Source organism: Apium graveolens, chromosome 5, assembly GCF_009905375.1.
Source record: "Apium graveolens cultivar Ventura chromosome 5, ASM990537v1, whole genome shotgun sequence".
NCBI classification, from domain to species: domain Eukaryota; kingdom Viridiplantae; phylum Streptophyta; class Magnoliopsida; order Apiales; family Apiaceae; genus Apium; species Apium graveolens.
The window spans coordinates 141086378-141112793 of record NC_133651.1 but is presented as its reverse complement, the minus strand read 5'-3'; positions in this window follow the sequence as shown (position 1 = coordinate 141112793).

Here is a 26416-nt window from a genome sequence, read left to right as displayed (position 1 = left end):
ACCTACACAGTGGATAGATTAGCGGAGCTATACATTAAGGAAATTGTGGTAAGACATGAAGTGCCAGTAGCTATTGTATCTGACCGAGACCCCTGATTCAACTCCAGATTTTGGAGGAGCTTTCAAGAATGCCTAGGAACCAAACTAAACATGAGCACTGTTTACCATCCGCAAACAGATGGACAAAGTGAGCGAACCATTCAGACATTGGAAGACATGCTGAGAATGTGTGTAATTGATTTTAAGGGTTCTTGGGATGAACACCTGTCTTTGATAGAGTTTGCCTACAACAACAGTTATCATGCGAGTATCGGAATGCCCCCATACGAGGCGTTGTATGGCCGAAGGTGCCGTTCGCCCTTGTATTTGGATGAAGTTGGTGAGAGAAAGTTACTAGGTCCCGACTTGGTGCAAAGGACAAGGGGCATAGTTCAATTAGTCAGAGGACGCCTAGCAGCAGCCCAAGACCGACAGCGTAAATATGCCGATCTGGCACGGAAGGATAGAGAGTATGAAGTGGGTGACCAGGTATTTCTGAAAGTGTCACCATGGAAAGGATTGATGAGATTTGGGAAGAAGTGGAAGCTGAGCCCCTGTAATAACCAATATTTTCAGATATTATTTTTATAATTATTTGGAATTATTTATGTGATTTTATGTGAATTTTAGTAAATTATCTGATAATTGGAATTGATGTTTGGGTGTTTATACGTGATATTATTTGAGTATTTGAATTTTTATATGTCCAGAATAAAATATAGATAATTGTGATATTTTTCTGGTAATTTTTGGACTGTTATATGATTTTATATTGATTTATGAATTATTAATTATTTTCTGAGTAATTACCAAAATTATTTTATAAAGTCGGGAATCGTCCAACCTCAACTGTTTTTGCGTTTTTACAACCCGAAACTCTTCTGAAAACTTCTTCCTAACCTAATCTGGTAATTCCGGACATTTTCCGTGTTTTGACTTTTTCAATCCGGATTACGGTTTGACCCGTGCGCGGCCCGGCGCAAGATTTTCGATACGATATTATTTCGGTAATCAACAAAATCCGTATTCTCGAGAGACGAGATATTTTTACATTATTTTCGTATATGGTGTTTTATAAAAAGCTCGGTTTTGATGATTATCCAAATATGGTATTAAATTGTATCATTTTTATAGTTACTTAGCAGCTAAGTAATCTATTTTCGGATATTTATTTGCATAAATACTTGAATTGTCTCTAAAATATTTTTTATGGTTTTATAATTACAATAATTATATTTGGGATTTTATAAAATTTAGAAATCAATATTTCATCAATTATTTAGCCCTGTATGATTTTCTGATTTCATTTATTTGTAAAATCCGTATTTAATTCCAAAATTCTTCAAAATTACGAAACTCATATTTATTTAAGTTTGGAATATTCTGAGAATTTTAAAATTATTTTGGGAATTTTTAGGATTAATTTTACCCGCTCGTTGAATCGTTTAATTGCTAAAAGCGGGTATAAATTGTGTTTCAAAAATTGTTTTAAAATTACAAAATTTATGTTTTTATAAATTTCGGGATATTTGTAATATTTTAAGACTATTTTCGTGATTTTATGAATTTGTTTCAAGTGTAGCTCGGTTCGTTAATTCTAAAATGCGGGTATAGCGCGCAAGTCAAAAATGCTTTAAAAATTATGAAAATTTTATTTTATTAGTTTTTAATTATTCCGAGAATTTTAAAACTTATTTGGTAATTTTCGGGTTAATTGTACCCGTAAGTCTGCTCGTTAAATTCTAAATTTCGGGACAAAATTAGGCTTGTATGTTGATATGTACTGCAAATAGTACAGTGGATAAAAGAAAAAAAAACAAAAACAAAAACAAAACAAAAACAAAAATCCTACAAACTACCCACGTACCCCCACCCCCCTTATCCGCGTGTCAACCCCCCCCCAATTTCTTTACCCGACCTCCTTCTCTTCTGTCTCTTTGTCTCTCTCCCTCTTTATATACTTTTTAATTTTCAAAAATTCGTATCTTACAAACCGTTCATCCAAATTTCAATTATTATATATATAAACGATCAGCGCTTCGATACCTAGGCATAGGAATATATATTGCAAGGTTTTGAGAAGAAAAATTGCGGGACATATTTCTGTTATATTTTCGTTTTAATTATTTTCGGGGCGTAGAAAAAGAGTTTGGAGGCGGTGATTACTCCACATGGCATCTCAGTGTGTATATGTCTATGACCATTAATTTCGGATTTTTCTGCAGATATTTTCCGGACATCAGATTTTCTCTTCGGGGTGATCAAAATTTATTTTGGGTAACGATTCCGAAATTCCGCCTTCGTACTTGTGTATATTATAGCATGTTAGTGTTTATATATTTATTTTATAATTTTTAGAAATTGTTGGAGAAGTCACTTTTGGTCCGAGTTTTGGTTCAGGTGGTCGTGTTATTCATTTCTGGAGTGTTTTTACGCGTAAATATAAATTATTGTGTTGATTGTTGTTGGTTGTGTCGATATGATATCGACTGGCAGTCCGAGAAATAGAGGAGGTGCTGTCTGATTTCCAAGAGAATATTATTTTAAATTATTTTCCAGGCTCAATAATGTTTATAAAATTATTTCGAGTGTTCGAGCACTATTATTTAGTTATAAATGATTCCGAGACCCGTTTTAATTCCGAAAAATGTTCAAAAATTCATAATAAATAAACCGTTCGTCCGTTTAATACGAAACGAACGCGTACAAACTCAGAAAAATATTCCGCTTTCATTAAAAATACTTTTGAGATCCAAATCATTTTTTTCGAAAGGTTACTTGTTTTACAAGTCATTCTAAGTCGATTATTATCGATAAATCGTATTTTGACCCAATTTCAGTTTTAAACGTAACGACTCCTGTGTTATATGAATTATGTGATACGTGAGTTATGTGATTACGTGTTATATGAATTATGTGTGTATGTGGATCAAAAGTCATGTGATTGTCTGTTATATTTATGTGTAGGCTATCGTATGGGTAGACGATAAGATTTTGACGCGTAGTTCGTCGAGTGATTATCGTTTAGACAATTAAAGCAATATCTTTTAATTATAGATGCGGATCTCTCGAGTTGATCAGGACAAGACGTTGGATAAAGAATGAGATGGAATGACATTTGGATATTTGGCTTCTAGCAATCGCAGGACCAGCATATCGGTGAAGTGTTGAAAAGAAAGGCGGTGATGTTTTGAGACGGAATGCCAGAATGAGATAATTGCGTTTATACGAGTGTGACTAACTGCTAAAAACCCAAAGGCAAGTACCCCTGACTTCACTTATCGTTCAAGTGATGTTTATTTCAAATCATATTATGCAAGTATCCCTATCATCACTTATTATTCAAGTGATATTTATTTTGAATCTTATCATGCAAGTATTGCTTTCCCTATTCTCAATTCGTAATAGATAAATGTTTTACATATCGATGAATTAAATAATTCTGTTTATGCAAATGCTCATCTGCTATTCTATATTCAGAATATGCAAGTGTTGTTACTTATCCAATTACTGGATTTACAAATGTTTTAGAATTTGAGGAAGATGATTTGGTTTTGCAAGTATTCTTGAATTTTCTTTTAAATATTGCAAATATTTATGCGCTCCTATTATAAATTCAGAATAGTTAACTGTTTTATATTTCGCTGCAATTACTCATGTTATGCATGTTCGTTTATTATTGTTCCTATAACTCGATTGCTCTCTTGAGCAAATACCCATTCTTTCGGGTTATTTGCGTACCCTGAATTGGAATAATTTGAATTCAAAATGATTTGACATCAAAACACTCTACGGGCTGGATAGTGATATTTTAGGGATTGAGTGTGTCTTAATCCTGAGGACCGGGATATGACTGGTGCCTCGATATGGGCCTTAGTGCCTAGGTACCTGAATGGACCTATACAGTTGGGTATAGATCCGTACCGTATCCTGACTGATCAGCAGGGTATAGTGCATATGTTAGAACTAGTGTCTAGTCTAATTTATTGTTGATCGCCATTAACAGCATTCTCTCTCGAAAATTTTATGATTATGGATTAATGCTATTCTTTCTTAGCATTAAGTTTCGGGAAATTACAGTGTTTATAAATGAATTCGAAGTTCAGATTGTTGCTGCAGCATTAGTTGCTCAGTGATAATTAGAGTCTTGAATGAATTGGGATCTTCTTAATTATTCAACCCGTCCTTATCAGGCTGGTTTAGCAGGCTAAGTCTATGGAAACTTAGTCGATAATGATGGATACGGAATAGTTAGGAATTTCTTGAACATTGTTTTATGGATAGTTGATGCATTCGTTGCTTAGATATGAAAGTGTTACCAGAAGCTATTTTGAAAACACGCAATACTGAAGCTCTTACAAAAATGTCATTATTTCCTATGTGATTTATAGCAATGCAAATCAAATTAATGTTTAAGTTGTTGAAGTATATCCTCTAAATGATTTCGTGTTTCGCTCTTCAAAATATTTCAGAAATTGCTTTTACTTTAATGATACTTGTTGAGCAATTATTTCGCTCATACTTGCCTGTTTTTAAATTTAACCTCCAGCGAGGATTAGCTTGCGCTGTTTAGCTGCGAAATTCGAGGAAGCAAAGAAAAGCTCTTGGAAGGTGGTTAGTCCAGGGTTTGCGGGCTATTGTAAGTTTTATTGTGTAAAGTTGTTTATATTATATTATATTATAGTTGTGTATTTTATTTGGGCCTAGTATACTTCATTTCGAAGTTATACTAGTGGGTTTAGTTTTGGATTGGTTTTGTTAAAAAGAGTTTTAAAAGAAAGTGAAAAAAATTATTGATGGAATTTGGAATTCTTGTTTCTAGAACTGTAACCTTAAAATATCTTGGAGTAGTTTGGGGTCATTTATGATAATTATCTTCCGCTGGCATTTATTTATTGATTTAACAGGTTAATTTGGATTGAAGTTTTATAGTGACGACCAAATCCTCTGACCCCGGATTTGGGGGCGTTACAGCCCCCGTTATATTGGACCTTTCGAGATTCTAAGACGGATAGGACCCATGGCATATGAGTTAGCTTTACCTCCAAATCTTCAGCAGGTTCATAATATTTTTCATGTATCAATGTTGAGGAAGTATAATGCGGATGCCAAACATATAGTGGAGCATGAGCAAGTAGACCTTCAACCAGATATGTCCTATGTTGAGCAGCCAGTCGAAATCATTGACCGAAAAGAGCAAGTACTCCGGAACAAGAGTGTCAATCTAGTCAGAGTCTTATGGAGGTATCACAACGTCGAGGAGTCGACTTGGGAATTAGAGAGTCACATGCAAGAAAAGTACCTCAATCTATTTGTGGATTGATTCCGGGACGGAATCCTTTTAGGGGGGAGACTGTAAGAACCCTAATTTTTGTAATATTTTAAAACTTCAGTGAATAGTAACTGGAACTAGTTATGTAATACGTATGGAGTTCATCACAAATATGAATAGTGGAATTTTGGAAATCTGAGATCATATTCTTTTTTATCGAGGAAAATAAGTGAATGTAAAAGCCATCGGAATTCGAAGATTCACGATTATACTACTTGTTTTCATATCCGTAAGGAATGGCGTAGAACCGGGAATACTATGTGGAAAAAACATTATATCAAGGTGTTTCTATGATCAAGAGAAAGGAATAGAATTGGTTAAAGGATTATAAGTGATAAAAGAATTCACAACGAAACGAAATGTTATACGATTAAACTATTGGGATGGAACGACAATCGCATGTACGATAAATAATCGAATGAGAAATTAATTCCATGCAAGTTGGCGATGCAAAACCAAGCTAACTAGTGGTTAGGAGATGTAACTAGGGAATTAGAAGCTAACTAGAATGGTTAGTAGAATAGTAGTAGAATAGTAAATGAATAGTAAGTGAATAGTAATGGGGAGACAAGGAAGTACAAGGCCATACCTCCTCATTTCTACTCATCTAAATTGTCACCCAATCCATTGCTTTTGCTGATTATTATGCCCATATATACACACTATCAAACCCATCTTATACACTCCCACACTTTAACAAAAATCAAGCCAAACCCCCCCCCCACCTCTCTCTTGCTCTCGGCTGTGCATGCAGAAAAGGAGGAAGAACCCTCTTCTTCACTTCACTTCTCCATCCTTCCCTCTATTAAAAATTCTATAAAAATTCACAAAGCTTCCTTACATCCTATAAAGGTATGTATATGATTTCATGGCCAAATTCTTAATGGTTTGTAAGAAACAAATTCTAGAAGTTCAAGAACTTTATGGACTGTTTTGACTAACATGGTTTCTTGGTTTTGTTTCTTAAGGATCTATCCCTTCTAAGTGTTTTTCAAGCAAACCAAGCCCTAATCATCTTAGTACTAAGCCTCATAGTGCTCAAGAATGTATAACTTCCAACTCTTTAAAGTTTTAAGCGTGGGTTTAAGAGTTATTTATGATGTAGTGTCAAGATCCAAAAGTTTGTGTATGTGTGAGGTTATTTTGCTCATATTCTTGCTAAGTACTTGAGTTTTTGAGTTGTTATGCTTGTATGTGATACTAGATAAAATATATAAGGTGTATGTGGGTGCATCTTGAGAAGTAAAGAGTGTTGTGTTGGTCATAAGTAGTGATTGTGTCAAGAACTAGTAATTGAAATGGAATGTGGAGCCTATTGCACTTGGTCTGCCTTCTGCAGTGTATTCGGCCATGTAAATATTTGAAACTTGTGAGTCACTGGCCATGACTAGGTAGATCTTGATTTTTAGTTTCTGTACATGTGTGGATCGTCATGAGGGGATTTACGATTTAGGAGTTATGACCGTTTTAGTGTAGAGCATTTATACGAAAAGCCAACTGCACATAGGCCACTTGCGTGATGATTTTTAATGGCTAAAAATGATTTCGGAATCTTGGAAAAATCGTGATAATTAAATAATGAAGCAAGAAAGATTTTCCAAAAATAATTTTAAGAAAATATTAATTTTTCGATTTTATAAAAATGTTTTAGTGAAGCGAATCGATAATCGCGTACTAACTAAGATCGTTGGTTATTGATTTTAGATCGCCAACAAAAGCCCCGAGACCATACCACTCCTAGCACTCGAGGCAAGTTTACGAAACCCTATCACAAATTATCCATGTTATATATACTGTTGTGATATTGATGTCATGATTTACGGTTCGAAAATATATGCTTGTCTGTGATATCAATATATTCAAATTATGTGATTATTTACGAAAACAAACTTCGTTTTATACGAGTATGAGAAATTGAAACGTAATTTTAATATAATACAAGATAGTGGGAGTCGGAGATATTTTAAATCGATTTAATTCCGGAACGAGCCGGACGCGAGAGATTTCTATTTCAATAAACAAAGTACTTTCACGTAACATACCTATTAAGCGAACGATTGAGATTTGATTTATAACTATAAGAGACAATCGAATATTCACTCAAGGGATATCCTATTGTTTATTTATTTATAAGTAATACCTAAATAGTTAGTAAAATATCCGGAAAATATTTAAAGAGAAATTGAAAAGTTTTTAAATCAATTCATTCTATCTAAAATGTATGTAACCATTTGAAGGATAATTATAAGATGTCAAATCTTGTCTTAAGTATTTAATTAAGATTTTTATCAATACAGTGAACCTTATTGAGAAACATTTAGTACTTAAGGTTTTATCAATTCATTGAACCCTTCTTAAAAATATTATGAGACCGTAAATATTTAATATTCAGTACTTCTAAAAATCATTTAAAACAGACATATTCCCAAGGATACTTTATAAATTATTCAAAATTCTCGGAAGAGATCAATCATCTGAAACCTATCAAAACCTTAGGGAACTTAGTCTAGAAGCATAAGGGTTTTGCTTCCTCGCTCAACGAAAAATAAGTGAACAATATATGTAAAACTCTACTACAGTTAAGGGTTTGAAAATGATTTTTAAACTCAAAACTCCGACAACGCCCAAGGATCAATGGAATTAAAAGTGATGAATAAATTATCTTATTTAAAGGTCAACTCAGGACGATCTATTCCTTCGATAAAGGATTTTATGTAAATGATATAATTGTTTTGGGACTGGAATGTGGCCTGCCCGGCACGGAGAGGTATCGTGTTGTGACCAAGCACGGAGTGGCGAAGTATACAGTTATATGGTCTCTGTGACCATTGACTTTCGGACTTGCACGGAAATGGGCAACCATCGTGTAATGTCTTGATAAGCCCAAAGGCGGCTAGGTTTGTATTCCTTCTACTAGTAGAGAAAATTTCGTATTCGGCTGATCAGCGGTAGGATTCCAGTATAGTCCCTTTCCTCCACTTTGGATAAATTGTTGTGAAACCTACAGTAGAAGGCCGATAAGGCTGAGTTTTAAATAAGGATGTTGATGTATATATATCATATCCATTTGAGAATCTTGGTTCAAGCATCATATTGAGATTTTGAGATGAAATGAGTACGAGAATAAACTGATTAAACCGATACATTTAAAGTTGAGTTTATGATAAAATTGACAAGCATAAAAACTTTTAGAAACCTTGTATATACAATGCTAAATGGTTGTTCTTCCCTATTTGATCATACTTAAATAATGGATATCTATATCTTGCTGAGCGTTAGTGCTCACTCTTGCTTTTATAAACATCATATCACAACAGATTACCAGCATGGCCCGAACCAGGACGACTGCCCGCAAGCGGGTAGGGGACGCACGTGAGTACCGTAGACTGTTCGTCCGCCAACCACCTCAGGTAGACGAGTAGAGATAGTTTCCTTTTGAGTACTTAAACCAAGACTATTTGTGACCCGAGCCAGTCTCATGTAGAGTTGTTCTCGGCGTTCACCCTTTTGAGATAATTTCCTTTGGTCTGTAATAACTTAAATACTTTAACGTTAATTTAGTAATGTTTCTGAGCATATAACATGCGTGTGTGTGAGTTTGGTTAAAAGGTCGAGTAATGATATGAAAAGAGGATTAATTATTTATTAGGCGATATTAAGTGATTGTAACAACCCGAATTCCCGACCTTGAATTTGGGGGTGTTACAGGGTTTTAGAGAACAAAGAAGCATTGCCATTTCCATACTATTATGAAGATATTCAAAGATGCTGGAATAGAGTAATGAAGCAGCATAGTATTTGACTTGATAGGTTTTGTTTTATTATCTTGTCTTATTAGTTTGTAATCTTGGTGTTATATAAACCAAGGAGTAGCAAATAGAACAACTAACTAAGCAACCAAGAGAGAAACATTTGTAAGTTGTATTCTTAGCATTTCTCTGCAATCTTAGTTGTTAAAATTTGTAAGCAGCTATGAGCTAATTGCTACACAGAGTTCTCTTGAAATATTATATATCTCTGGTGGATACATTCAAATCCACCAGAAAGTTTTTAAAGACTTGTGTTTTTAATTACTTGTGTTTTGATTCATTTCAAGTTACTATTCCGCACTCTGCAAATCAATTCACACTGATATATATTTAAGTTAGAACACTTTTTATTTTTGAAAAAGGTTCAAAAATTCCATTCAACCCCCCTTCTGTAATTCTTGTTGCATTGTTAAGGACTAACAATTGGTATCAGAGCAAGCTCATGATAAAAAAAGAGTTTAAAGATCACAACAAAACAATAAGATGAACAAGAAGGATGTTGGAGTTAAGATTCCTTTTCTGGATAAAGATAATTACCATCACTGGAAGGTAAAGATGCGTCTTCATTTACTTTCTCAAGATGAGGCCTATGTAGATTGTATAGATAGAGGCCCTCATATACCAATGAGAGCTGCAACTGAAAATGAGCCATCTGTCCCCAAGCCAAGGCATGAATGGTCTGATCCAGATATTGAACAAGTCAGGAAAGATAAGAAGGCCATGAATATCTTGTTTAATGGAGTTGATGGTGACATGTTTGACAACATCATCAATTACAAAACTTCCAAGGAAGTTTGGGATACAATACAGATTATCTGTGATGGCATGAAGCAAGTTAGAGAAAACAAGATGCAGCTACTGATTCAGCAATATGAGCATTTTCATAGTGAAGAAAGTGAGTTTCTCACTGACATTTTTATTAGGTTTCAAAAACTACTAAATGCTCTGAAGTTGCATGGAAGGGTCTATCAGACAAAAGACTCCAATCTGAAGTTCCTTAGATCTCTTCCAAAGGAATGGAAACCAATAACAGTCTCATTGAGAAACTCTCAAGATTATAAGGACTTTACTTTGGAGAGACTGTATGCCATTCTGAAGACTTATGAGCTTGAAATAGAGCAAGATAAAAGGATGGAGAGAGGAAAGAAGAAAGGAGGGTCCATTGCACTAGTTGCTGAGTTAGAGAAAGAGAAGGAGATGAAGATGGAAGCTGTTAAATCAAATTCAAAGGTCTGTGAAAATAAGGGCAAGGGGCTGGTAGCAGAAAATGAAGATTCTTTGAGCCAAGATGACATGGAAGATATTGATGAACATCTAGCATTTCTTTCCAGAGGATTTGCCAAGCTCAAGTTCAAGAAGAACTTTGGAGCAGCTAAGCCAAATAGAAACATGGTGGATAAATCAAAATTCAAATGTTTCAAATGTGGCTTAGCAGGGTACTTTACCAGTGAGTGTAGAAAGACAGATTCCAGCAAAAAGAAGTTTGAGCCTGTGGATTATAAACAGAAATACTTTGAGTTGCTCAAACAAAAGGAAAGGGCTTTCATTACACAAGAAAATGACTGGGCAGCAGATGGTCTGGATGAAGGTGATGAGGGTCATCCATCCGATAACAAAAAGGGTTATTCGTCGAGTGACATAAATCCTCATCTGTCGACTGTGAGCAAGCCTGTGAGTAAAGCCAAGCTTGTCAAGTTAAATGAGAAATATGGACCAGTTTCCAAGAATTTTGTTCCAGGAGAATCTAGTCAAGTGAAGAAGGAGAAAAAGGTTAATGTTGGTCGTATGACTGTCACGCAATTGAGTGACAGACTGGAAAAGATTGAGGTTAAAACAGAGGCTAAAAGGAAAAATAATAGAAATGGTAAAGTAGGAATTAACAAGCATAGCAACTACACACCTGATAAATATGCTCCTAGAAAAATCTGTGTCAAGTGTGGTAGTGTAAATCATTTGTCTATTAATTGCAAAACTGCCATGCCTACTTCCATATCCGTGCCACCTCATTTTCCCAACATGAATGCCATGCCTTATATGCCTATGAATGCTTTGCCTACACAGAATATGAATGCACAGTTTGCTAATATGCCATTTGCACCTAATCCTTATTATGCTGTATTTAGTATGCCACAAATGCCATTTAGCATGCCTTACTGGAATAACATGTTTACTAATAGCATGCCATTTCCTGTTAGTCAAAATATGCATGATAATTCTGTTGTATTGAATGGTTTCAAAGGTTCAACTCAAATGACTAAGGATGAATCTGATATCCCCAAGTCAAATGAGATCAAACCTAAGAAAAAGAAAAAGAAAGCTAACAAGGCAAGACCCAAGGAAACTTGGGTACCAAAATCAACTTGATTTGATTTTGATGTGTGCAGGGAAACAGAAAGAATCTATGGTACTTGGATAGTGGTTGTTCAAGACACATGACTGGTGATTTTACCCTGCTCACAGAGTTCAAGGAGAGAGCTGGCCCAAGTATTACTTTTGGAGATAACAGCAAGGGTTATACTGTGGGATATGGCTTGATTTCGAAAGACAATGTCATCATTGAGGAGGTTGCCTTAGTGGATGGTCTCAAGCATAATTTGCTAAGTATCAGCCAGCTTTGTGATAAAGGCAATTTAGTAACCTTCAATTCAGAAGCCTGTGTTGTGACTAACAAGAGGAGCAACAAAGTGGTTCTCACTGGTATGAGAAAAGGAAATATGCACCTAGCTAACTTCAACTCATCAAATGCAGAATCTGTTACTTGTCTTCGTAGCAAAGCAAGTCAGGATGAAAGTTGGTTATGGCACAAGAAGCTATCCCATTTAAACTTCAAGACCATGAATGAACTAGTAAAGAAAGAACTGGTTAGAGGCATTCCTCAAGTGGAGTTTTCTAAGGATGGATTGTGTGATGCCTGCCAAAAAGGAAAGCAATTCAAAGCATCATTCAGGAAGAAGCTTGATTCAACAATTCAAGAACCTTTGCAACTGCTACACATGGATTTGTTTGGACCAGTCAATGTGTTGTCCATCTCAAGGAAAAGATTTTGCCTAGTAGTTGTAGATGATTTCTCAAAGTTCTCTTGGACATATTTCCTAAAATCTAAAGATGGGGCTAGTGAAATTTATTATCAATCACATAAGGCAAGTCAATAATCATCCTGATTTCAAAGTCAGAAGAATCAGGAGTGACAATGGAACTGAGTTCAAGAATTCTGTCATGAGAGCATTTTGTGAAGAATATGGGGTTTTGCATGAGTTTTCAGCAGCAAGAACTCCATAACAAAATGGAGTGGTAGAAAGGAAGAACAGATCACTTATTGAAGCTGCCAGGACAATGCTTGAAGAATCTAAATTACCAACATATTTCTAGGCTGAAGCTGTAAATACTGCATGTTACACTCAGAATATTTCTCTGATTAATCAAGCTAAATGCATGACTCCCTATCAATTGTTCAAGAACAAGAAACCAACTCTAAATTTTCTTCATGTCTTTGGCTGCAAATGCTACATCTTGAGAAATCAGACTGATCGGAATGGGAAGTTTGATGCTAAAGCAGATGAAGGAATTTTTTTGGATATGTTGTTGGTAAAGCATATAGAGTCTACAATCTAAGAACCAATATTGTTGTGGAATCAATACATGTTGTGTTTGATGATAAAAAGATTGAAGGACTACAAGATGGAGATTACCATGAGAGCCTCAAATTTGACAATGTGGAGATGGTTAGTGATGACAGTGATGATGAAAGTGATCAGGAAATAGTATCAAAGGATAATGCAGAAAAATCTCCTACCAATAAAGCACAAAATTCAACATATGTCGAGTTACAAAATGCTTCATCCGTCGGGAGACAATCTGCTTTATCCTTCAGGAGACAACTAGCTTCATCCGTCGGTACTCAAGGTTCTCCATCCGTGGGGTCATCAGAAGAAGCTGGAAGTCAGAATAGATCACTTACAGAAAGCTCCCCTTTCTCAAATCAAAGATCCATTAACTCAGGGGGAGTTTTTAACAATCAAAACTCAATCACACATCAAGACAACAATGAGGCCTCTTCATCTAGAGCTAATCTACCTCAATAAAGAAAATGGATAAAGGATCACCCCTTTGAGCTCATCATTGGTGATGTATCTTCTAGAGTTCAAACAAGGAGAACAACTCAAGAAGAGTGTCTATATAACAGCTTTCTTTCCAAGGAAGAACCAAAGAAGGTAGAAGAAACTTTGTTGGATCCTGATTGGATTTTAGCTATGCAGGAGGAGCTAAACCAATTTGAGGGGAATAAGGTATGAAAGCTGGTGCCCAAGCCTAGAGGAAAGAATCTAATTGATACCAGATGTGTATTCAGGAACAAGATGGATGAAAATGGCATAGTAGTCAGGAACAAAGCTAGATTGGTTGCTAAGGGCTATTGTCAACAAGAAGGAATGGATTTTGATAAAACATTTGCTCATGTTACAATACTTGAAGCTATCAGAATCTTCTTAGCCTATGCAACCCATGTCAATTTCAAATTCTATCAAATGGATGTCAAAAGTGCCTTTCTGAATGCAGATTTGGAGGAGGAAGTCTATATCAGTCAGCCTCCTGGTTTTGAAGATCCAAATTTTCCAGAATATGTCTACTATCTTTTGAAAGCACTTAATTGACTGAAGCAAGCACCTAGAGCCTGGTACGACACTTTATCAAAGTTCCTTTTGGTAAATCACTTCACAAGAGGTACTGTAGATAAAACTTTATTCTTTAGAAATGTTAATGGCTCTAGTATACTTGTTCAAATTTATGTAGATGACATTATTTTTGGCTCTACAGATGAAAAACTTTGGAAAAAGTTTGCCAAATTGATGCAGAGTAAGTATGAAATGAGTATGATGGGAGAACTAGCTTACTTTCTTGGTTTGCAAGTTAAGCAAGTTAGTGATGGAATATTCATTAGTCAAACTAAATACATTTATGATCTTTTAAAGAAGTTTGATCTAATGGATTGCACATCTGCAAAAACTCCCATGGCCACTGCAACTAAGCTTGAATTAAAAACTACTGAAAAGTCTGTGGATATTTCAAGTTATAGGGGCATGGTTGGCTCACTTCTGTACTTAACAACTAGTAGGCCAGATATAATGTTTGCTACATGTTTGTGTGCTAGATTTCAGGCTGATCCTAGAGAATCTCACTTAGTAGCTATTAAGAGAATTTTCAGATATCTCAAGGGAACACCAAAACTTGGCATTTGGTACCCTAGAGATTCTGGTTTTGATCTAACTGGTTATTCAGATGTAGATTATGCAGGTTATAGAATTGATAGAAAAAGTACAACAGGAACCTGTCTGATAGGGATAAATAAATTATGCTTGTATAATTAAATACTGCATTAATTGTACAAGCTGTGGGCTGCTAGGCCCAATAAAAAGATATATGATACTCAGACCAGAAAGGTTAAGCCTGATGGACCAGATCAGGCCTGATGGAATAAAAAAGGCCCAAAAGCCCTGATTATTAATTAATTTCGTAATTAATTAATAAGGGAAAAATCAGATGTTGGGAAGAGTCCCGATAAGGATATAAATCCTTAGAGATTAGCCTCAAGAGGACCTAAAAGGATAAGGAATCAGTTTCCTACTATCTAGGACTACAAAGTCCATTCTAATTATGAGACTTGCCCACCAAGTCTCCTATACCAAGTCCAATTCAAGGACTCCCAACATCTATATAAGGGGCCTCACCCCACAGATCAGAACTACGTTTTTTGGCTTGATTCTCTAATTCACAGAGATACGTAGGCATCTCGTAAAGGCAGATTGAGTCACGAAACACGAGAGCAGCCATTAAAGGCCTTGAGCTCCCGAATCTTAGTAATAAATACAGCAAGTAATAACCTTAGTTTTTTATCCATAACATTTGGCGCCATCTGTGGGAAAACGCAACAACAACCATGGCGAGAACACGGAGAACAATTGGAGCTCTAGAGGAAGGAACACCATCAGAGACAACCCAGGTGATTTCATCAACCGTGGAGGTTCCTCCCCATTCAACTTATGCATCTACTCAGGGGGAAGCCCAGACAGGGGCAACTCAACCTCAGCCACAAGGGACAACTCCCCCGACTATTCAAGCGGATATGCTGGGTGAGGCGAAGCACGAGGGCAGTCACCCCCCTATATACGAGGTTTGGGTCCCATTCCTGAGGATCGGGAATTTTCTGGTCCTTATACTGAGAGAGACTCCGAATCTTCGGATGATGAAGTGGCCCCGAGAAGGAGGCGTCCTGGAAAAGAGCCAATGGCCGATGGAAGGCAACGCCCCCAAAGCACCCCAGGGGCGAATCCCCAAGAAGTGCAGGAAAGGATCAGGGCTCATGAGGCTGAAATCCAAAGGCTGAGGCATGATTTGGAGGCTCACCAGGCCACCAGACCCCAGATACCTCCTAGGGGGAGAAATCCTCCTCCTGTCATAGACCTGGATGGTCCGGTAAGAAGAAGGGCTGTTGTCCCAAGAACTGATCCAAGCAATCTCCTTCCCCTTGGAGATCCTGATGATCCAACTCCACCCTTCACAGAAGAGATAATGAATGCCCATATCTCAAGGAAATTCAAGATGCCCACTATCAAAGCCTATGATGGCATGGGAGACCCCGCTAATCATGTTAGGACATTCTCTAATGCACTGCTGCTGCAACCCGTGAATGATGCTATAAAGTGTCGGGCCTTCCCTCAAACCCTGTCGGGTATGGCTCAAAGATGGTACAGTCGCCTGCCCCCAAATTCTATTGGATCGTTCAGAGAATTAAGTCAGGCTTTTATTAAGCAATTCATCAGTGGAAGAGTCCATGAGAAAAGTTCAGCATCCCTTATGAGTCTTGTGCAGGGAGCTAAGGAATCCTTGAGAGATTACCTGAATCGTTTTACAAAGGAGGCTTTAAAAGTCCCGAACCTTGATGATAAGGTAGCCATGATAGCACTACAACAAGGAACCAGGGATGAGTTTTTCAAGATGTCCTTGGCCAAACGTCCCCCTGAAAACATGTTGCAACTCCAAGAGAGGGCAGGGAAGTATATCAAGGTGGAAGAAAGCATGAGGAAGACCGTAGTAAGTAATGAGCCCACTGGAGGCAAGAAGCGAAAAACTGATTTAGAATATATTGCAAAGGACAAATATCCTAGAACCGAACAAAACCCTGATTCAACCCCCAAGAAGGGAGGACCTGGGCAAAAGTTCACTGAATACGCTAAGCTTAATGCTCCTAGAAGTCAGATTTTGATGGAGATTGAGAAAGACAGATATGTTCGCTGGCCTAAGCCCTTGAAGGCTGATCCCGCCAAGCTAGATAAAAGCAAGTATTGCAGGTTTCACAAAGATGTTGGCCATGACACCGATGAGTGTAGGCAATTGAAAGATGAAATTGAGTTCCTCATTCGAAAAGGAAGATTGAACAAATACACTGGAGAAGGAGGGGATAGGAATAATAATGGAAGGAAGAACTTTGAGGATCGAAGGAGGGACCAAGAAGATCAGGGGCGAAACCCCCAGCCTAGAGGACCAGTTATAAACACCATTTATGGAGGGCCGAGACCTCGAGGGCCTGTGATAAATACGATCTTTGGAGGTCCAACTGCTGCTGGATTGTCCAAAAATTCCAGAAAGGCATATACTAGAGAGGTTATGCATATTGTTGGAGAAGCCCCGAAGAGGGCCAGGACAGAAGTAACATTGGCTTTTGATGATTCCGATCTAGAGGGTGTGAAGTTTCCCCATGACGACCCGCTGGTCATAACACCAATAATAGGAAATAGCCCGGTTAAGAGGGTCCTTGTGGATAATGGTGCTTCTGTGGATATCTTGCTCCACGACACCTTTCTAAGGATGGGGTATAACGACTCCCAGTTAACACCAACCGACATGCCGATATATGGATTTGCTGGAGTAGAATGTCCTGTGGAAGGGATAATCAAATTGCCAACCACCATAGGTACGGAGCCAAGGCAAGCAACGCAGATGCTGGATTTCGTGGTGGTAAAGGCTAGTTCAACTTATAATGCTATCATGGGGAGAACAGGGATACATGCCTTCAAGGCAGTCCCCTCTTCCTACCATTCAGTCATGAAGTTTCCCACCCGAAACGGGATTGGAGAAGAGAGAGGAGATCAAAAAATGGCTAGAAGCTGTTATGTGGCCTCTTTGAGGGCAGATGGAGTCGGGGGCAGGTTCTTCCTATTGAAGATATGGATGTTCGAGAAAATGATGAGAATAGAGGAAGGCCAGCAGAAGAATTGGTTACGGTTCCTTTAGACCCCGAGAATCCTGAGAGGACGACTTTCATTGGAGCCACATTAGAGGAGCCCCTTAGAGGGAAGTTAGTGAAATTTTTGCAAGAAAATAGTGATGTGTTTGCATGGTCAGCAGCTGATATGCCAGGCATAGACCCGGAGTTAATTACTCACAAGCTAAACGTAGATCCAAGCCGGAAGACAGTGAAACAAAAGAAAAGAAATTTTGCCCCGGAAAGACAAGAGGCTATAAAGCAGGAAGTGGAAAAGCTCTTAGAGGCTGGTTTCATTGAGGAGATTCAATTTCCGGAGTGGTTAGCAAACCCTGTAATGGTGAAGAAGGCTAATGGAAAGTGGAGGATGTGTATAGACTTCACTGATCTGAATGATGCATGCCCCAAAGACTGTTTTCCGCTGCCTAGAATTGATACTTTGATTGATGCCACCGCTGGACATGAGATGCTGAGTTTCATGGATGGGTTTAGCGGATACAACCAGATCAAAATGCATAAGGATGACATTCCAAAGGTATCATTTATCACTGACTTTGGTGTTTATTGTTATCTTGTTATGGCGTTTGGTCTCAAGAATACAGGAGCCACCTATCAAAGGTTGGTGAATAGAATTTTTAAGGATCTTATTGGTAAGACTATGGAAGTCTATGTTGATGACATGTTAGTCAAGAGTCTAGTAAAGACTGATCATATAGCCCATTTAAGGGAAGCTTTTGAGGTCCTGAGGTACCACAAGATGATGTTGAATCCGACGAAGTGTGCTTTCGGAGTAGGATCTGGAAAATTCTTGGGACTGATGGTCTCAAAGAGGGGAATTGAGGCTAACCCGGATAAGATAAAGGCGATCCTGGACATGGAACCACCAAAAACTGTTAAGGATGTTCAGAAGCTTACAGGAAGGGTTGCTGCGCTAGGACGATTCATCTCCAAGTCGGGGGAAAAGTGTTTGTCATTCTTCAAATCACTAAAGAGCATCAAAGACTTTGTATGGAATGAGGAAAACCAGAAGGCATTTGAAGAGTTAAAGAAGTATATGGCCCAGGCCCCGTTGTTGGCCAAGCCAGTTCTGAGTGAAATTTTATTCTTGTACTTGGCTGTTTCAGAGAGCGCCTTGAGCGCGGTGTTGGTTAAGGAAGAACTGAAAGTCCAGAAACCCGTATACTATGTCAGCAAAATTTTGCATGGTGCTGAGTTGAATTATTCAGCTATAGAGAAATTCGCTTTAGCCTTGGTAATGGCTTCAAGAAAGCTGCGTCCTTATTTTCAAGCTCACCAGATTGAAGTGCTAATAAATCAGCCACTGAGAAATATGATTCACAGTCCCAAGGCAAGTGGGAGACTGATTAAGTGGGCAATAGAGTTGGGAGAGTTTGATCTCAAGTATAAGCCACGTACGGCTATAAAAGCCCAGGCACTAGCTGACTTCGTGGTGGAATGTACCATACCCAACCAAGAAGTCGGGGGGCAGGAAGATACCATACCTCAAGACAAGGGAGTCGACAATGGGGACAGGGAGAAGAATGACAAGGAGAAAGAATATTGGGTTCTCTATTTTGATGGAGCATCAAAAACAAATTCCAGTGGAGCAGGGTTGGTTTTGCAAAGCCCTGATGGGTTCTTAATTGAGTATGCTATGAAGCTAGATTTTCCAACCACAAACAATGAGGCAGAGTATGAAGCCCTGATAGCTGGCCTTGGTCTAGCTGGGACACTTAGAGTCAAAAACTTAAAGGTCCGTGGAGACTCAAAGCTAATCATATCCCAGGTAAAGGGAGAATTTGAGGCAAGGGATGATACGATGGCTAAGTATGTCCGCCTAGTAAGGGCTGTGATGACCCAATTTAATGAGTGCCATGTTGAACACATTCCAAGGGAAGAAAATGTTAAGGCAGATGCGCTATCAAAGTTCGCTTCGTCTGAGATTGAAGAAAGTTCAGGAAGTGTGTACTTCCGTGTTTTGAAGACACGAAGCATAGATGTTAAGCTGGTGGCTCCCATAGGCTTGGGGACGTCATGGATTGATCCCATCAAGGCTCATATTCAGACCGGTTGGTTGCCAAGTGATGCAACTGAAGCACGGAAGTTAACTGTTCGGGCACTAAAGTACTCTTTGATAGATGGGATTCTTTACAAAAGATCTTTCGTGGTTCCCTACTTGAGGTGTCTCAGGCCCGATGAGGCACGCTTGGCTCTTGAAGAAGTGCATGAAGGTATTTGTGGACAACACTTGGGGGGCAGGGCCTTGGCTCATAAGATAACTCGTTTAGGCTTCTATTGGCCAGAAATGATGGCTAATGCCAAAGAATATGTGAAGAAGTGTGATCGCTGTCAGAAGCATGCACCAGTTGTTAGACAACCCCCCGAGATGCTGACCTCTATCAACTCGCCTATTCCCTTTGCCATGTGGGGGATGGATATTCTAGGGCCTTTTCCTATGGCCACGGCACAAAGGAAATTTCTGATTGTAGCCATTGATTATTTCACCAAGTGGATTGAAGCCAAACCCTTGGCCAAAATCACAACTAAGCAGGTTGCACAATTCCTGTGGGAAAACATTATGTGCCGATATGGAATTCCCCGTATCCTCGTCACTGACAATGGAACACAATTCAACAATGAGGAATTCAAGAAGTATTGTGAAGAAAATGAAATTGAGTTACGATTCACCTCTGTGGCTCACCCGCAAGCCAATGGGCAAGCAGAGGTAGCAAATCGGATAATCCTGGATGGACTAAAAAAGAGGATCGAGAAGTCAAGAAATAATTGGGTGGATGAGATACTTCCAATATTATGGGCCTATAGGACTACCTGTAGAGTCACGACAGGAGCAACTCCTTTCATGTTGGCATATGGGGCAGAAGCAGTAGTTCCCGTGGAGATATCGCATTCCTCTCCAAGCATTCAGACTTTCAATGCTGTAGAAAATGAGGAAGGGTAGAGGTTAGCCCTGGATCTAATTGATGAAGTGTGAGATGAGGCACATGCAAAGATAGTAGAATATCAGAAAAAGGCTTCATTCTATTACAACCTAAGGGTTAAAGAGAGATTTTTTAAACAAGGAGATCTAGTCTTGAGAAAAATAAAGGCTTCTGGTGTTGGACAGAAAGGAAAGCTTGCCCCGAATTGGGATGGGCCGTACAGAGTCAAGAGCGTTCAGGGTAGAGGAACCTACAAGCTGGAAACTATGGAAGGTTTTGAAGTCCCGAGGACCTGGCACGCACAAAACCTGAAGGTTTACTACGTGTAAGATAGGTGAAGTACGATTCTCACTTGTCATTGACAAGTAGGTTTAAAAGCACCTTGAAGCTTTGCTTGCATAGGATTTTATATTCCAGTAGAATTTACATTGTCTAGTTATTGTTGATTAGGGTCGAACCCATGCTATGTAAGGTTTTGGAAAACCAGACTTCATATTAAAGAGTTTGAAATTATTTCTATCTAAGGATGTTTAAAGTTCAAATGCGTATTAAGATTGTAAAGTTAAACAGAAAGAGGCAAGAAAAGCAACATATAAAATATAACCCCGAAGGGTAACAAGTTTAGATATAAATAAAGTTCAAAAAGAAGATATACAAAAAGTTAGGCCTTGGAAGGCTGAGATTCCTCAGAACCACTATCCGAAGTCTCCTCGGAAGTCTCAGTCGTTTCTTCGGACGTCTCGGTTGTCCCCTCCGAAATCCCTGTAGAAGTTCCCTCTGCAGGAGATGCTGGCTGTTGAGGCGCTGCTTTTGGAGGCTCTTCCACCCTGGCCTTCTTAGCGACAGGCTCAAACTCCTCTTCGGAAGAATTTTCCTCCTCTCCATCCATGATCATAACAGCAAGCTTCTCAGTAACACCTCCAAGCTCTGGAACCCGCACAGGGCAAGGAAATGGGGACTGCTCAAGGACCTCTGGAAACTCATCCTGGATGGCCTCCACAGCAGCTTCCCAGCCCTCTTTATAGCTAACTGGGTGAAGAAGGGCATCATGCTCCACCATCAAGTCCTTGAATTCTTGGGTGTCCATCCAGCCATCAAAGGCTTTGTCCTTCTGCGCCTTCAGAATGATATTTTCGGCCCGGGCCGTCTCTAGGTCAGAAGTGGAAGAGGCCAGTTGAGCTTCAAGGGCCTCTATTTTTTGGTTGGCCTCTTCCAACTTCTTGTTGGCATCTTCCAGGCCAACCTTCCAAGCTTTAGCTTGGTGAATTTCCCCCTGGAAATGGGCGTTAGCCTGCAAGAGAAACAACGAAAGTTCAGAAAAGAAACATGGAAAAATAAGTAAGAAGGGCATAAGTAAAGGACGTACCGTCGCCAGAGCCTGGGCTCCAAATAGCTCATTCCCCTCTAAGTCCTGTTGAAGGACAAAATCTTGATAGTCCACCGGGGAGATGGAATGCTTAGACCATTCCTTGGACAGCGCCGTGCTGCCCACGATTGAGTCCTTGCCCCGGATCCCCCAGGCAGGTTGAAAATAAGCCCCTGGCCTCTGCTTGGTGCGCAAAACTTGGTTGGGGCCTTCCTCGCTTGGCTCCATTGCCTGAAGGAGGAACTCAGGGAAGCGATCACCAAGTCAAGGGTCTTTAAAGACCTTCCCAGCCCTCTTCATCCTGGTTGTCTCCAGGTCCTTCGGCTTGGTAGCCTCCTCAATCTTCTCAGCCACTGCAACAAACAAAGTCAGTTGAAAACCAATGAAATAAAAGTGCAGGAAATAAAGGAGATAAGAAAGGGAACTTACTTTTCTTGTTAACGGGCGAAAGGCCGCGTTCTACCAGGACGGTCTCCCGGATAAGGTCCCAACAATGGGAAGTGCCGTTGTCTTGCGTAAGGAGGTTGAAACCTCTAGCCTCCTCCTCAGACAAAGTTATGTCATTTGGGCTCCCGTCCACGGCCAGCCCAAAGGATGATCGAAACAGGGAGCCCCAATCTCCACCTTCCCAAATAACAAACAAAAAATCTTTCTTCCACCCCAAGTTGTTGTCAGGGATGGACTTCCCATTCATGATATGGGGGATAGTGGGGCGCTGGTTGATAGAAACCCAACCCGGACTTTTATCAGGGCTGTTTTTGAACTGAAAAATCTTCCTGAAGACAGCAACAGATGTGGGGACGTTGTGCTTGGCGCATTGCGACAGATAGCACAGAATCAACCTCCAGGAATTAGGGGGAAGTTGGCAAGGGCTGATGCCCACATCAGCCAGTAGCAAAGGAATGAATGGATGAAAAGGGAGTCTAATACCTGCCCTTAGAGTATCCCTATAGACGCATAGCGCCTCCTTCTTCCACTGACAGGCCCTGTCGGCCGAACCCGCAAGAACCAGCTTAAAAGGCTCCTTGATTTTAAAGCAGCTGCTCAACTTTTCTAGCTCCTTGGGATCCCGTAAAGCACTGATATGATCGTGCCCGTCCAGATGCGCATCAGACGGATACTCATCCCCTCGAGTGTTGATCATGTCGATTAAGGAAGTATACCTCGATCGAATAGGAAAATCGTTGGACTTTCTAGCCACATTCATCTTGGCCAAACGAGTCATTCTTTTGTCAGCCATCTAAAAAAAAGTAAGGGGCACGTAAATAGGCTATCTTAAAGTGGCACACAATGGAAAAATAGACACGAAAAGCAAAGGGAGGAATCTTACCTGAAGAAGCGCTCCTGAAAAAGGCTTTGAGCTCCGACTTGCTGTTATTCCTTTGAGAATCTTAGCAGGAAGATGAAGAAGAAAACTAAGAAATGAGAAAGTGAGGAGTAATAGCCTTTCCTCATTCCTTTATATAAGAGGAAAAGGAAGTTGAAGGGACGAAAAACCCATTGAGAACAAAAGCCCATAGGAAAAAGCCTAGAAAAAAGAATATTCCAGAATATTCCTAGGGATTCTAGAGCATTCTAAACAGGGTGTATTAAGCCCAGATCAATAAAAGAGGCCCAATAAGATTTGAAAAGGCCCAATAAAAGAGGCCCAATAAGATTTGGAAAAGCCCAATAATAGAGGCTCAGTAAAATTTAATAAGGCCCAACAAAAAAGGCCAGGCCCAAATCCAATTAGGATTTGGAAAATACAATACCCTAAATTAAAGCTAAATAAAGAAGGCTAGAAAAAGACCAGAATCCAGGTCGAATTCCAGGTCGTGAATCCTGCCCGAAATCTTTCGAGCAGACACCCGAAAATAACGGGTAAAAAAGACCAGAATCCAGGTCGAAATCCAGGTCGTGAATCCTAGTCGAAATCCTTCGACCAGGAAGCAAGAAAATCAAAGAATTTTCGAACAGGATTCAGGTCAAAATATCGACTAGAATCCTAGTCGAAATCCTAGTCGATAGGCTCACGACAAGAAGCTGGAATAACGGGACTGAATTGAGGTCGAAGCTTCGACCAGGAATGAGGTCGAATAAACCAAGCATCTTTCAAAAAAATGGATATTAAAAACCCAGGTCGAAGTTCGACTAGGATCCTGGTCGAATTCCAGGTCGTGAATCCTAGTCGAAATCCTTCGACCAGGAAGCAAGAAAATCAAAGAATTTTCGAACAGGATTCAGGTCCAAATATCGACTAGAATCCTAGTCGAAATCCTAGTCGATAGGCTCATGGCAAGAAGCTAAAAAAAAAGGGTGGAATTTTCGACCTAGATCCAGGTCGAATTTTCGACTAGGATCCTGGTCGAATTCCAGGTCCTAGATCCAGGTCGAAATTTCGACTAGGATCCTGGTCGAATTCCAGGTCGTGGATCCTAGTCGAATTCCTTTGACCAGGATGGCAAGGCTGACCCCTATTTTCGACTAGGATCCAGGTCGAAATTTCGACTAGGATCTTGGTCGAAAAAGGGCTGGAAATCTGAAAAATAGGGAAAATTCCAGAAAATTAGGGAAAATTAGGGAAAAATCCCAGAAAATTAGGGAAAAATTCCAGAAAATTAGGAAAAATCCCGGAAATTAGGAAAAATCCCAGAAAATTAGGGAAAAATCCCGGAAATTAGGGAAAATCCCAGAAAATTAGGGAAAATCCCAGAAAATTAGGGAAAATCCCAGAAAATTAGGGAAAAATTCCAGAAAATTAGGGAAAATCCCAGAAAATTAGGGAAAAATCCAGAAAATAAGGGAAAAATCCCGGAAATACGGGAAAAATTCCTGGAAATTAAGATAATTCCGGAATAAAAGGAAAAATTCATTGTAAATGTGTAGGTCGCTCCACACTTTACGGAAAAACGAAACCCTGTAAGGGAACGAATAGACTTAACTTCTGCGAAACTTAATCAATGTTTCCCAAAAGTTGGGGGGCAAATGATAGGGATAAATAAATTATGCTTGTATAATTAAATACTGCATTAATTGTACAAGCTGTGGGCTGCTAGGCCCAATAAAAAGATATATGATACTCAGACCAGAAAGGTTAAGCCTGATGGACCAGATCAGGCCTGATGGAATAAAAAAGGCCCAAAAGCCCTGATTATTAATTAATTTCGTAATTAATTAATAAGGGAAAAATCAGATGTTGGGAAGAGTCCCGATAAGGATATAAATCCTTAGAAATTAGCCTCAAGGGGACCTAAAAGGATAAGGAATCAGTTTCCTATTATCTAGGACTACAAAGTCCATTCTAATTATGAGACTTGCCCACCAAGTCTCCTATACCAAGTCCAATTCAAGGACTCCCAACATCTATATAAGGGGCCTCACCCCACAGATCAGAACTACGTTTTTTGGCTTGATTCTCTAATTCACAGAGATACGTAGGCATCTCGTAAAGGCAGATTGAGTCACGAAACACGAGAGCAGCCATTAAAGGCCTTGAGCTCCTGAATCTTGGTAATAAATACAGCAAGTAATAACCTTAGTTTTTTATCCATAACACTGTCAATTTCTAGGAAACAAGCTTGTGTCCTGGTTCAGCTTGCAGATATATTTACCAAGCCACTGGATGAATCCACCTTTTCAAGGTTGGTAAGTGAGTTAGGTATGCTAAATTATTCTTAAATCTTTTCTGATAATTTGCAAGTTGTAATGCAGCCAGAAATTTAATTGGTTTTACATTCTTGGATGAAATTTTCTCTAAGTCAAAATTTATATCTCGACGGATGATCAGTATCCATCGAGTTTGATCATCCGTCGGTATACATTTTATTAATAAAATTAATTACTTTTCTGGAATATTTTATAACTCGATGGATAACTGATTTATCCTCATCCGTCGAATTGTCTGAATCTTAGCCTTTAATTCCCTGAACTTTATCCATCGAGTATACTTACAGTTTGTAAGCATAACACGATGGATGATTGACGGATTTTTTACAGTTTATTTTTAAACGGCTATTTTGGGCAATTTTCATTAGTTACTTTATTTTAATTTATTATTTTTGACAGTTATTTTTGAGATAGTATAAAAGCTTATTTCATTTCTATTACTTTTCTTTTATCATTCTCAAATCATCTGCTCTAAATTCTCTCTTTCTCAAAAGCAACTATCATCTCAATCTCTGTAATTTCCACTCTCTAACAATGGCACCAGTAGTCAAGATCATGTCACAAACTGGATACATCTATGAGAAGAACAACTTCATGGCTTTGGTAAATAAGGGGATTCAACATTCAAGTGACTACCACAAAATGATGGATTTCGTGAAGAACTGCAAACTCAACTATGCAATGCTAGAATTACCCACCATCTTCTATGAGGTTGTTGAAGAGATGTGGACTACTGTTTCATATAACTCGACAGATAAGACCATCACACTCACCATTAAAGGTAAGGAATTCTGTATTAATAGTGATGTTATCAAAGCATGTTTCAAGATTCCTGATAATACTGTGACTTCACTACACACAGACACTGATATAGTTAATATGCTTAATTCCATGAACTATGCACTCTCTACTTCTAAGTTAAGTGACATTAGGAGATTGGGTCTTAGGAAGGAATGGAGTTTCATGTGTGATGTAGTGACCAAGGTCTTTTCTGGTAAAATCAGTAATTTTGATTCTGTCAATATA